This window comes from Neophocaena asiaeorientalis, unplaced genomic scaffold, assembly GCF_003031525.2.
Source record: "Neophocaena asiaeorientalis asiaeorientalis breed wild unplaced genomic scaffold, Neophocaena_asiaeorientalis_V1.1 scaffold654, whole genome shotgun sequence".
NCBI classification, from domain to species: domain Eukaryota; kingdom Metazoa; phylum Chordata; class Mammalia; order Artiodactyla; family Phocoenidae; genus Neophocaena; species Neophocaena asiaeorientalis.
This window is the reverse complement of record NW_020175495.1, coordinates 285,928-300,517: the sequence shown is the minus strand read 5'-3', so window position 1 is coordinate 300,517 and position 14,590 is coordinate 285,928.

The window sequence follows — 14,590 nt, the reverse complement described above, 5'->3', positions numbered from 1 at the left end:
TGTATTTCTTTTTTCTTTTTTTTTGCGGTACGTGGGCCTCTCACTGTTGTGGCCTCTCCCGTTGCAGAGCACAGGCTCCAGACGCGCTGGCTCACGGGCCCAGCCGCTCCGCAGCATGTGGGATCTTCCAGGACTGGGGCACAAACCCGTGTCCTGTGCATCGGCAGGTGGACTCTCAACTACTGCGCCAGCAGGGAAGCCCTTTTTTTGATGATTTAATACTATATATGGATAGTCTATATGGCATATATAAAATACATACTAGTATATATATTGTATATATAAATAAATAAATATATACAAAGTATATAGACTTACTTTATCAAATAAAGCAAGGCAGAGTGGAATGTTAGGGTTGTGGCTTATTCCACTCACCTTCCTAGAAGTCATTAAATCTGTAATTGTGGATGGCTCTAGAGACGTTTGTCCTTATAGGCTGACTTGCTAATGCTTATACAGTGTACCTAGGTAGTAGCATGATATCTTTGAGTGAGTGTGAAATGGCATGAGACTATATTGGGTCTGGACAAAGAAGGCTGCACTGGGAAATACCATCCCTTGTGATCTCCTAAGTGGACCCCACCTTACAAGTTTGGAGGAGTTGTGTTTTAGGTTTAGCCCCTCAACATGATCTGGATTAAAGATTGTAATGTTAGAAAATATACCTAAGCTGTGTGTGTTGGGGGGAGAGTGCTAGAACACAGCAGGTATTTAATGATTGTTTTTGAGTGAGTGAGTGAATGAGATAAAACTTTGGATGTAGGATGCTCTTGACCAGCGGTTCTGCCAACATGGTCCATGGTTTCCAAGACCCTTCAAGGGGGTTTATGAGGCCAAAACTATTTTTCTAATAACACTAAGACATTACATGCCTTTTTCACTGTGTTGACGTTTGCACGGAAGGTGCAGAAGCAAAGGTGGATAACATTTCTGGCATGTTAGCATGGATCAAGGCAGTGGCACCACGCTGTACTAGCAGTCACTGTACACTTCACCGCCAAGCACTCACACACACACACAAAAGCCAGTTTCACTTAAGAATGTCCTTGAAGAAGCAGTTAAAAAATAAACATTAGGGGCTTCCCTGGTGGCGCAGTGGTTGAGAGTCCACCTGCCGATGCAGGGGACACGGGTTCATGCCCCAGTCCGGGAGGATCCTACATGCCGCGGAGTGGCTGGGCCCGTGGGCCATGGCCACTGAGCCTGCGCGTCCGGAGCCTGTGCTCCGCAACGGGAGAGGACACAGCAGTGAGACGCCTGCGTACTACAAAAAAACCCACAAAAACACATTAATTTTATTAAATCTTGACTCTTAAGTACTTGTATACATAAATCACTTCTGCTGCACACTTAAGTCCATTGGTTGTCTTGAGGAAAAGAACTTGTGTGATTGTTTGAATTGCATGCTGAACTAGCCACTCTTTTAAAAACGGAAGACCACTGTTTTACTTAAAAAGACAACTGATGAAAAAATTATGGTTATTCAGACTTGGGTATTTCACAGATATTTTCTCAAAAATGAACAAAGTAAGCCTGTCACTACAAGGAAAACAGCTGACAGTATTTGTCACCCATGGTGGAATTTGAGCTTGCAAAAAAATTAGAATTTTAGAAAACTTGTGTCCACTGCTGTGAGCTTGGCAGTTTCCCAGTAGTTAAAGAGTTTTATGAGGCTACTGGTGATGATATTAACAAATGTGATTTTTTGAATGTTGTATAATTTAAAGTATAAATATTTGGAAGATCTTCACAACTCAGAAATGAGTACTTTTGAAATGATCAATGCATGATATTTTGACATCATGCATGAGTCAAAGATCAATGCAAAACACAAGATAGATCAATGGACTTTGGTGTAACAGAGTATGTAAAGTTCATTGTGGAATTAACACAACATTGTAAATCAACTATAGTTCAATTAAAAAATAAAAAATTAAATTAAATTTTAAAAAGAAACTATCACTTGCTGAGTTTTGGCTTAATATCAAAGAAGACTATCCACAATTATCTCAAAAGACAAGTAAAATGCTGCTTCTTTTTCCAAAACATGTTTGTGTGAGACTGGATTTTCTTTATATACATAGAATGATAACAACATTTTGCAACAGATTGAAGCCAGAATCAAGTATAACAACAAACTGTTCTGAAAAAGAAAGAAAATAGTCCCATAAACAGTAGCATCAATAATAATAAAATACTTAGGAATAAATTTAACCAAGGGGGTGAAAGGTCTGTACACTAAATATTACAAGATATTGATGAAAGAAGTTGAAGAAAACACAAATAAATGAAAAGATATCCTGTGTTCATGGATAGGAAGAATTAATATTGTTAAAATTCCACACTTAGCCAAAGCCATCTACAGATTCAATACAATCACTATCAAAATTCTAATGGCATTTTTTCACAGAAATTAGAAAAAACAATCCTACAATTTATATGGACCACAAGAGACCCTGAATACCCAAGGCATTCCTGAGAGAGAGAAACAAAGCTGGAGGCATCACACGTCCTGCTTTCAAACTATATTACAGAGCTATAGTAATCAAAACAGTATGGTACTGGCACAGAAACAGACACATAGACCAATGGAACAGAATAGAGAGCCAGAAATAAACCCACACATAAACGGTCAACTAATATTTTCAAGGGAGCCAAGAATACTCAATGGGGCAAGGATAGTCTCTTCAATAAATGATGCTGGAAAAGCTAGATGTTAACATGCAAAAGAATGAAATTGAACCTCTATCTTATACCACTCACAAAAATTAACTCAAAATGGATTAAAGACTTAAATGTAAGACCTGAAACTATAAAACTCTTAGAAGAAAACATAGAGGAAAACCTCCTTGACATTGATCTTGGGAATGATTTTGGGGATATGACACCAAAAGTGCAAGCAACAAAAGCAAAAATCAACAAGTGGGAGGACGTCAAACTAAAAAGCTTCTGTGCAGAAACAGAAACAATAAAAGAAAAGGCAACCTACAGAATGGGAGAAAATATTTGCAAGTCATATATCCAATAAGGGGTTAATATCCAAAATATACAAATAACTCATACAACTTAGCAACAACAGAAAATAACTCAATTAAAAACTGGGCAGAGGAGCTGAATAGACATTTTTCCAGAGAAGAAATACAAATGGCCAACAGGCACATGAAAGGGTGCTCAACATAACTAATCATTAGGGAAATGCAAACCAAAACCACAATGAGATACCACCTCACACTGCTAGAATGGCTATCATCAAAAAGAACACAAATAACAAATGCTGGTGAGGATGTGGAGAAAAGGGAACCCTCGTGCACTGTTAGTGGGAATGTAAACGGTGCAGCCACTGTGGAGAACAGTATGGAGGTTCCTCAGAAAATTTAGAACTACCATGTGAGCCAGATATCCCACCTCTGGGTATTTATCCAAAGGATATGAAAACACTAATTCAAAAAGATATATGCACCACTATGTTCATTGTGGCATACTTATAATAGTCAAGCTATGGAAACAACCTAAGCGCCCATCAACAGATGACTGGATAAAGAAGATGTGATATACACACACACACACACACACACACACACACACACACACACAACGGAATACTACTCAGTCATAAAAAGATGAAATCTTGCCATTTGTGACCATATGGATGGACTTAGAGGGTATTTTGCTAAGTGAAATAAGTCAGACAGAGAAAGACAAATACCATATGATTTCACTCCTATGTGGAATATAAAAACCAAACAAACAACAAAAAATAAATGAATGAGCCAAACCCAAACAAAAACAAACATGTAGGTACAGAACACAGAGTAGTGGTCACGGGATGGGAAGGGGTTGTGGAGCAGGGAGGGAGAAGGTGAAATGGGAGAGATCAACTAAATGTTTGGTGGTGAGCTCAGTGTAGGGTATAGAGAAGGGGAAATATAACGTTGTATACAGAAAACTGATATTGTTATTTTAAGTGAATTAATAAATGTATTTTAAATTTCCATTTTAGTTTCTAATATAGTACAAATAGACCCAACCCACACTAACAAAGCCCCTTTGAAATCATCAATATTTGCTCAGAATGTGAAGGAGCCTTGTGAGCAAAAAGTTTAATAACTGCTGCTCTAGTCAGTGGTTCTCAAAGAGTGGTCCCAGGACCATCAGCGTCACCTAGGAACTTGTTAGAAACGTGACTCACTCCAAACCTATTGAATCAGAGCCCCTGGCAGTGGGGCCGAGCATGCTGTGTTTTAACCAGCCCTTCACGGCTTCTGATGCTTGCTAAACTTTAAGAAGTGGCCTTAAAGCTGGACTTCCTCTGTGCCGAATCTCGGCCCCTGCCTACAGATCAGTGTCCATATTTACCTTAAGGTCTGAAGATTGGGAACAGTGGGAAAGCTGACTTTCCAAGCCAAGTGTTGCAAACTAGCATTTGCTTCACTTGTAAACAGGTAGACTTTGCTCCACTCCCCCTTGACTTGCAACATAATCACTTAGGTACGCACCACCAGGGAACTCGCCAGAACACCTAAGTAGTGCCTTGGCGGGGGAGAGCAAAGTGTTGGTGGAGCTTTAAGGAAGTAGCATATACCATTATACATTCTCTCTGGCTCCCACCCCATATGTGTTTCTAGCACAGTTCTTACTTCAGCTCATTTTCAGAAGCCTGAAACCAGAGTAAGTTTTGTAATATTGTTGCCATCATCTCTTGCCCTGCCCTCCCTCCATCCCTGACAACTGGGCACTGCTAGAGCAAAAACCTGAGGGCAACGCCACCCTTTCACGTTCTCTGCACTGCCTTACTTTACTCCGTTACTGCCCTGTTGTCAAATTCCCAGGGCCCAGGATTATAGCATTGAGTCTTCTTGGCTTCTACCTCATCAAGAAGATGCATGGGCATACTCACCCAGTGTATACCCAGCTATCTAAGCAAGAAAACTCGGTGCCATCCTTGACTCTTTCTTCTCCATCCCCCTCTGTATCCAGCAGCTGCTTATCCTGCTGCCCTCGCACCCATCCACCCTTTCCTCCGTTCTTCCTCCCTCCCTCCCACATGAATTGCCCAGAACTTATTAGAGAGTCAGCCAAGTAGAGAGTAAGAGCATGGCTTTTGGAGTCAGGTTGCCCAGGTTCAAATCCCACCTGTACTAATTTGTTACTGTGTGACTTGGACAAGTTTCTTAGCTTCTCCGTGCCAGAGTTTCTTCAGCTGTAAAATAAGAAGCGTTATGATAATAATGGTACCTACCTTGTAGGGTTGTTAAAGGAATTAAGGAAGACAGTACATAAGATGCTTGGAACAGTGCCTGACATCATTTCATTTATCCAGCACTTCCATGTACCCTGCGCTGCTCTAGGATATACAGCGGTCAACCAGTGATGCTCGAGTTCAGGCCCAGTGGTCTCTCGTGTATTCTACTGGCATCTTTCTCTTTGCTGGTCTTCCTGTTTGCTCTGGCTCCTTCCATCCCATTCTCCACCCAGCAGACAGAACATCTTTTCCAAACCTCAGTTGGATCATGTTCTCTTGCCTAAAACCCTCCAATGGCCCACCATTGCTTGCAGAATAAAGTTCAGCCTCTTGGCTATCGCTTATCACGGTGGATAGCCTCTTCTTCCTCACTACTTCGTGATTTAGCCTGTAGATGTAGCCCTACCCGTGTGTGCTTACAGGTTCTCTCCCCTGTGTTCCCAAAGCACTGGTCCTCTCCTTGTTAAAGCAACTACCACTTTCATTGTGCTGATCTCTTTACACACCTGTCTCTACTAATGAACTTTGAGATTCTTGTAGGACAAGTACTCTATACTAGTCGCGTTTGTGTTTCTGGTACCCTGTGCAGAAATCAGCAAAGAGAGAAAGGTTCAGAATGTTTGTGGAATGCGTGAATGAATAAACAAAGAAGCAGCTTCTTCAGCCTCCTTCTCATTTGAGTTCTATCCCAGAATTTACATGGCATTTTCTTGTGTGTGGGCTCTCATAGGCCAGCCCAGACACTGGAAGTTATCTCATGCAGGGCTTCTGATCTTGGCTGTGAAGCAGAATCTTCTAGGGAGCTTGTTACTATGCAGACTCTTAGGCCTTCTCCCCTGGGAATGATAATTCATAACAAGGTGATCATTCATAAGTTGTAACAAGTTCCCCCTGGGTCTTTAGGACTCACATATTTTAGTGAGCCCAACTCCCTCCTTGTGTCGATGGGGAAACTAAGGCCTAGAGATTGATTGTCAAGGTCACACAGCTTGTCGGTGGAAGAGCTGGGCTCTGCTACACCAGTGTCCCTGTCCCCACTTCCCCCAGAGCAACTCCACTTTCGTCTGCTTTATGTATGGGAGTTCAGCGAAAGAGAGGTTTGTTTTGTTTTTAATTGAGAACGAGTACAGGCTTGAAGACCCCTGCACTCTACACACTCACCGCCCTCAGCTGGGGGGCTCCTTACACCCGCCGATGGAAAGGCAGGGTGGTGCAGTAGGCTCTGCGCTGAGCAGGGGCCTGAGGGCCTCTATTCTCTCCTGGCTTTGTCACTGTAAGGATTTGTGATCCAGGCAAGTCACTTCACAGCTTTGGTTCTGAATCTCTTTGGTTGAGGAATGGGCTCAATCAGGTCCACCCTGCTTAATAAGCAGGGCTCCTATTTGACTCACGTGTTTATTTTCTCCAGAGGGCCAAGCACAGCGCCTGGCTTGCAGCAGGAGTACCCATCAGTGTTTAGAGACTGAATGAGTGACAGTGTTTGGGCAACGCGACAGTGTTCTATGAATGTAAGCTGCTATTAATAATAAACTCAAATGCGGGCTGCTCCAGTTGCTTGGCCTTAATAGTAACTTGATTCAAAATGGTTCCTTACAGGACCAAACCACCTTAACAGATCTTTGTTTTCGAACGTAAGAAAAGGACAACTTGCACTGACCAGTCATGTCTACAAGATGTCAAAAGAGCCAGCTAATTTGGTCAATTCAATGAAAAAGCAAGGCCAACAGTATTGGGCATTGTGCTTCAAAGGAAGCTAAGTGGCTCGGAGCCTTTCCATTGCTGCTCATTGGCTTGGCGTTATGTACAACACAGCTATCCTTTCAGTTTCCACAAAATGGCTTATTTTCATTTCTGAAATGGCAGCCACGTGGGAGCCCCCGGTTGCTGTGGAGAAGGCAGGGAGAGGCCCAGCTGCTTGACATCCACTGGGCTCCTGGAGCCCTCTGCTTTGCCTTGGCTGCTGTCGGGAGGCGGGAGTCCAAGGTTTTTATAGTTCCTCTCTCGAATTAGTGCCCGCAGACTCTACAGCTATGAACATGCAATTAGTCTTTGTTTGTGCACAAAAGGGAGCTTGACCCTTGCCCGTCTCTGATTGGCACGTACAACTCTTGTAGCTACTTACCTAAGGCCCTCTCCGAGGAGTGGGCGTCTTGTTCCTGCACCTGCCTTCAGCTTTTCTCTTTTGAGACTCGTTTCCCATAATATTCGGCCCAACTCGCAACAAGGTTGTGAGGATGGAGGCATCATGCAGGCACAGTCAGATTTCCTGTTTTCAGGGAGCTGGGGGAGGGGGTGGGAGGGAGGTTTGAACTGTAATCGGAGTTTTGGATAATTGCTGAGCCCCCAAAACACTTAGCAGGAGCCCAAAGAACTGGTTTTTCTTAATAAGTGAACACTTTGCTTGCTTTCAAAAGCAGACCTCCCATGTCATGGAAAACAAGCTTTATGCACAAAGCTTTACATTTCTTTCCTGGTTCACCTGCTTTCTCATCACCAACATACAAACTTTGTAGCGTTTTTTGAAAGAGCTGCTGTGAAAGACATGCAACTATTGTGGTCAGAAAATTTCTCTCTAAACCATTGCTTTCCAAGATACTAGAAGAGTGTTTATTAGCAGGCCAAATGAGTTAAATACTGTAGTGATGGATTGCATTTTCAAGAAATGTTTTCGAGGAGCCTGATTAGTTTTCGAAATGCCCTCCTTTCTTACTATCCGTGCCTCAACGTGCCATGCCATGTGAGAATACACTGCTCAGTGCAGTTGGGGAAAAACTCGAAAACATATCTGGTTTGAACGAAACCGTCTCAAACTCCCCAATCTGCAGACAATATTTAATCCATGGTTCAAAACAATAATAGTTGCCCGTTTTGGAGTGCCCATTTGGGTTCAGGCATGATGCTTTATACATTTCTTTCTTTTATCGTTCCCAAAACAGCCTTTCACATTGGGTCTTGCTGTCTCTGTTTTATAGAAAACTGACGTTCAGAGATGTTAAGGGACTTGACCGTGTCTATTCAGTGGCTGAGAGGCAGAGCGGAGAAGTGAAAGCAGGTCTCTGGGTTGTTTTGTTCCTTCATGGCATGCTGCTGAAACCTCTAAAAAAAAACAACCCGAAAGCGCACACGAGAGTTTACACAGCAAGAGATCTGTCTTTCAAAATAATCACCTTGGGTGCCCAGGTGTGCTTTCCAACACTGTGTATAGTTGGCTTTGGGACCCTACTTCAGAGCTGACTCATACACTGCCTCAGCTTGGCATTGCCAAGTTTCATCATGCACTTTTTCACAAGACCTGATTCCCAGTCAACTTTCGGCTGTTTTCAAAAATCACCAACCTCTGACAGCAAGGATTTGCCAAAATTGACGACATTCAGAAGAAAGTGCTTCCGATCTTTGAGATGGTTCTAAAGTAAGTGTTTGTTCCCAAAATGGCTGTGACAACCTGGTTGGCATAGGTGTGTCTGTTTTCAGCCTTCCTCTGAACGTGTGAGCTCTGATGTGCCTTACGGAGGCGTGGAATGGTTGACAGGAGTTTGCCCTTTGGCACTACACTCCCTGGCTTTAAATCCTTTCTCTGCCACTTTCTTAGCAGCATACCTTTGGGAAAGTTATTTAACTGCTCTAATCTTGGTCTTCTTGCCTATAAAATGAGGATAATACAGTATCTACCTGAATAGGTTGCTGTTTGCAATGTGCAACACCCTAGGTACATAGTAAATGCTCAGTGAATGTTAGTTTCCTGTGCTCACCCCTTCTGCTGATAAGTTTGGTAAAGCAAAGTCTTTCTTTTTATAGTCATGCCCCATCTCTTCTGTGATTCATACAAGGTTAGTGCTGGAAGGGCCCTTTAAGATAATCTTTTCCAGGGGTTTTCATACTTCATTTTAACAGCAGAACCTTCTTTTTTTAATCCTCATTTTTTATTTGAAGTATAGTTGATTTACAATGTTGTGTTAATTTCTGCTGTACAGCAAAGTGACTCAGTTATACACATATATGCATTCTTTTTATATATATGTATTTTCCATTATGGTTTATCCCAGGAGATTGTATATAGTTCCCTGTGCTCTACAGTAGGACTTTGTTGTTTATCCATTCTACATGTAATAGTTTGCATCTACCAACCCCAAACTCCCAGTCCATCCCTCTCCCTGCCCCTCTCCCCCTTGGCAACCACAAGTCTGATCTCTCTGTCTGTGAGTCTAACAGCAGAATCTTTGATGCAAAGGAGAACTTAGATGGAACCTCAATAACTACAACAGCCGAGGTGGGGCTCCTGTAGTTGCAGTGGGTGGGTCAGAGCTCCAGCATTTCAGGGTCAGCTTCACCCCTTCAGTCAAACGGTGCTGTCACCACTGAATCCTATTCTCTACTCTTCTAACATGGGTTTCAGAGGAAGGCCTACCTATACTTTAAAGCTCCACTTAAATGCTAAAACATCCACAGTGCCTTGCCAGAAAGAGCCAGCCAGAATGAATCTCTTCTTTTCCAATTCTCCATCGACAATGTGTGTCTCTAGTTAGGAAATTTTGCTTTGTATTAGAGTCATTTTTATCTGTATCTATTCTTTTGAAAAATATATATAGCAACATGTGTCCAACCCTTAGTAAGTGCCGGGAACCATTCCAAGATTTATATAGGTAAACTCATTTAATCCTCTCTATACCTGTTCTTTACACCAAGCTTTTTAGGGACAGGGCTCACGTTTTAATTATCTCTGTGTCCCCTACAGTGGGGGGTTTACACATAGGAAGCCGTCAATTGCTACTTATTGGGTTGTTAAATAAATGGCCAGAGATAAATCCAAATCATATTAAGGTCTAGGAAACCAAGGGAAAGATTCCTAACAAAATGTTTTCTTTGTTTTTTTCAAAGTCGTCCTCTTTAGAGAGTAACTTGAGACACTTCACAAATCCAGACCTCATTGATTTATGTCATCCTGGCATGATGTGCTTGCCTGATTTCTTGAGCAAATATAGCCATTCTAATCCTCCTTTGGCCCTTTCTCCATCATTTGAAGGAAAAGGAGGCAGAAATACCATCTTCCGCACAGTTAATACCTCAAAATATGCAAACAATTTGAAAACCTTCAGATGGGGTACTAAAGCATGCCTACAGTAAAAAGCAGAAGGGATGAATGCTCACAGACATCTGTTTTATAAAGTCAACTGAGAAAACTAACATTAGGAACTTCTATTTAGAATCACAGAAATGTTATACTTTGTAAAGGGCAATAATTGATGGGAAATAATCGAAAAAGGCTTTGAAAGCATACTGGGTGAAATTCAAGTGAGAGAAAACAACATAGAGAAGAGCAGAAAAATGTAAGAAATTCAGAACAATCTTTCCTCCGACTTGTAAGAGAGCATTTTTATGTGGAGATGCTTCAGTAGCTAATTACCAAGTGTAGTTAAGATAGAAAGAAGAGAGAGTAATCAGATGCCACAGTACTTGCAAGGGAGCAATTTGTCTTTGAACAATATGAAAGCATTTTAAGTCTTATGTATTTAACTTTATACATTATGTAAGAGTATGTAAGATGTACATAAAACATTATTTTGTATTCCATAAATGTAAGTAAATTAGGATGTGTAGGTTTTTAATTCATACTTTAGTACCTTGCATGTGGTAGTAGTCAAAGATTGATCATCGGAGATGCAGCTGGTAGTACTTTTGTTGGATTTAAGATATAATGATATCAGCATTTGGAGGAGTGAACTGTGCTATGTTTGTTTCTACAAGGATTACTCCTATTACTTCATTATCATTAAATATTCAATTTTTAACTGACGATAAAAGGGAAAAAAGCAGGGCTCTAATGATGGTTGCAATCCCCCATTACAAGGCCATTGTAGAAATAGTTTTCACATTGTGGATCTGGGATCAGACTTAGGCTGGTGTACCTTTAACTTCGGCCATCATCAAGCCAGAGCTTTGAGGCTTTTCAAACTTGTGAAACGACAAGTCTCGAAGTATCAAAGGATGACAAGTTCTGTGCAAGCAGGGGGTTCATGAATCTTCAAGGGAGAGGGCTGACGTGTATGACACTGTGGCACAGACTGAAGCTGCTGATGCTGAGGAGATGACAGCTCAAGAAAGCAGAAACTTTGCTTTGAAGGCAGCGGAAAAGACAAATAGCATGTATGGTTAATGCTTATTCCTGCTAGTGGGAAATACAACATTTAGAGGGAAGAAAAAGCAGCAAACAATTATCCTTGGATCAAATTTTAAAAGCTATCATCAATTGATCGTTTTTCCACAAAATCGTCTCAAGTATTCCTGGGCAAATGTCCCCAGAGAAGCCCTTTTGGACCTCTGGTTTGTTGTAGCAAACACGAGCAGACATGGTTAAGGCCGGATGAGAGAAAGCTCTGTGACATACTGTACCCAACACTAGATTAAATAGTTTTATGGGGCCGGCTTCTGTGTGATTTGTTAAACTTACCTTGTACATGCACTTTAGAAAGCATTTCCTTGTACCAAGATATCATTTGTGCTTTGTGGTTGTTTCTGTAACAAGTTTGCTGTTCTGGCTCCTCTCCAGAAATGTGACTTCCTGATACACCAGTGGTCCTCATCTGCAGTGTGGCTACACCTTGGTGTGTCACAATCAGTTGGGAGTTGGATTGCAAGTAATTTGTTCCTACTAATAAGTAAGGGTCTGAAGCTTGTCAATGATGGCCTGTTTTTTTTTTTTTTGGCCACACCACGTGGCATGTGGGATCTTAGTTTCCCGACCAGGGATCAAACCCGCACCCCCTGCATTGGAAGCATGTAGTCTTAACCACTGGACCGCCAGGGAAGTCCCAGTGATTTCCTGTTTTTAATAAATTAGACCCGGTTCAAAGTTATCCTTATGAAAATGTTGCTCTCATTCCCTTGCCTTCTGAAATGCTTGCCTGATTGGGAAAGAACATGGTGGGAACTTACATAACCTTGATTAAGCCTCTGGGAGCTGACCCTGTATGTGAGCATCTTCTAATGTGTGTCCCAGTGGATATGAAGTTGAGAATGGCCGTGCTTTTCCATTGTTTCTATGAGAAATTCAGATATGAATTGGAGTCCCCTTCTGGGAACATAACCTCACCCCAGGCCTGCTTAATCATCCACTGTACTGCTTCAACAACTCCTGGAGAAATTAAGCAAGGGCTTACACTAACTATGGCGATTTTTATTTCTTCAAATCTACTTAGAGGGATGAGTATCTAAGGCCATTCATTTGTTCAGTCACTCAGCACACACTTATCGAGTCCTTTTTTGGGTACCAAAGCACTACTTCATAGGAGACAGAGAATTTGCTCCTGGTGTCGCTTAAAAGATAAGCTGGATCATGTTAGTTTGAGAGGAGTGCATAGCATGAGCAGAGGCAATGGGGAAGAAATGGATGGAGTTTTCACAGAAGAAAAACAGTGCAGAGTGTCTGAAGGCCAGGGAATTTGGAGAGGTCTTGGGATGTGTAGCTGGGCAGTTTGGAAGGATCTAGGCAGATGGCTGAGGGACTTAACTCAGCCCCCAATAATTAGAATTTATCAGGGACTGTGTTGCTACTCTCTGTGATTTGCATCAATCTGTCACAGTAAGTACCTGATAAATTCCTGCGGACCGTGTGTGAATGTGAGTCTGTCTGTCATGGGGGGAATATTGTCAGCAGCCCTGGTCCAGTTTGCCTCACAGACCTCTGACTCAGGTATGCTGCTATTTTTCTACACTAAAAAAATGGACATATAAAAGGCGCAGACGTACAGAATGGACTTGAGGACACGGGGAGGGGTAAGGGTAAGCTGGCATGAAGTGAGAGAGTGGCATGGACTAATATATACTACCAAATGTAAAATAGATAGCTAGTGGGAAGCAGCCACATAGCATAGGGAGATCAGCTCGGTGTTTTGTGACCACCTAGAGGGGTGGGATAGGGAGGGTGGGAGGGAGATGCAAAAGGGAGGGGATACGGGGATATATGTATACGTATAGCTGATTCACTTTGCTTTACAGTAGAAACCAATACAACACTGTAAAACAATTATACTCCAATAAAGATGTTAAAAAAAAGAATAGATTGACCATTCACATAATAAAGGGTTTCAAAACCATACTTTACTAAATTAAAAATTATAATTTGCAAAAAAAAAATGGACGTATAACTCACACACCATAAAATCCACTCATTTAAAGAATGCAGTTCAGTGGTTTTCAGTACACTCACAAAGTTGTGCAACCCTCAGCACAGTCTGTTTCCAGGACCTTTTCATCAATCCAAAAATAAACCCTGCTCTCATTATCCATCATTCTCCCCTTCCCTTTCCCCCTGGCCCCTAGGCGACCACTCATCTACTTTGTTTCTTTAGATTATCTGAATAAATATTCCAAGTATTTCATATAAATGGAATCATACAATATAGAACCTTTCTGTCTTACTTCTTTGACTTTGCATAATGTTCTCAAGGTTCATCTGTGTAGAGGCATGTGTCGGTACTTCACTCCGTTTTTGGGCAGAATGCTATTCCATTGTATGGATATAACACATTCTGTTTATCTGTTCATCAGTTGGTGACCATTTGGGTTCTTTCCACATTTTGGCTATCATGAATAATGTTGCTGTGAACATTCACGTGCAAGTTTGTGTGTGGACATACGTTGTCATTTCTCTTGAGTATATATTTAGGAGTGGAATCGCTGGGTTATATGGTAAGTCTATGTTTAACTTTTCGAGGCATTGCCAAGCTTTTCCAAAGTGGAAGCACCATGTTACAGTCCCACCAGAAATGTATGGCAGTTCCCATTTGTCCACGTCCTCAGCAACACATGTAATTATCTGTCTTTTTGATTATAGCCTTCCTAATATGTGTGAAATAGTATGTCATTGTGGTTTGGATTGGCATTTTCCGAATGACTAATGATGTCGAACATCTCCACGTACTTATTGGCCATTTATTTATCTTCTTTGAGAAAATGTCTAATCAGATTTTTTGCCCATTTTTCAATAGCGTTATTTGTCTTTTTGAGTTATAAGAATTCTTTATACATTCTGTATACTATATCCTTATTAGACATATGATTTGTAAGTATTTTTTCCCCATTCTGTGGTTTGTCTTTTCAGTTTCTTGATGGTATTCTTAGAAGCACAAAAGGTTTTAAAATTTGACAAGGTCCAATTTATCTCATTTTTTCTTTTGTTGCTGGGGGGGACAGTACTGTTTTAAATGAAAGAAGAGTCCATGGAAATGGCCACTGGCCAGTGGGGTTTGCTAGGGGTTAACATGTGGCTGGAATCCTAAAGCTGGAAAGACTGAATTATCTTTAATCCTATTACTGGATTTAGATAACGTTTTAGAATTAGATAATCATTAT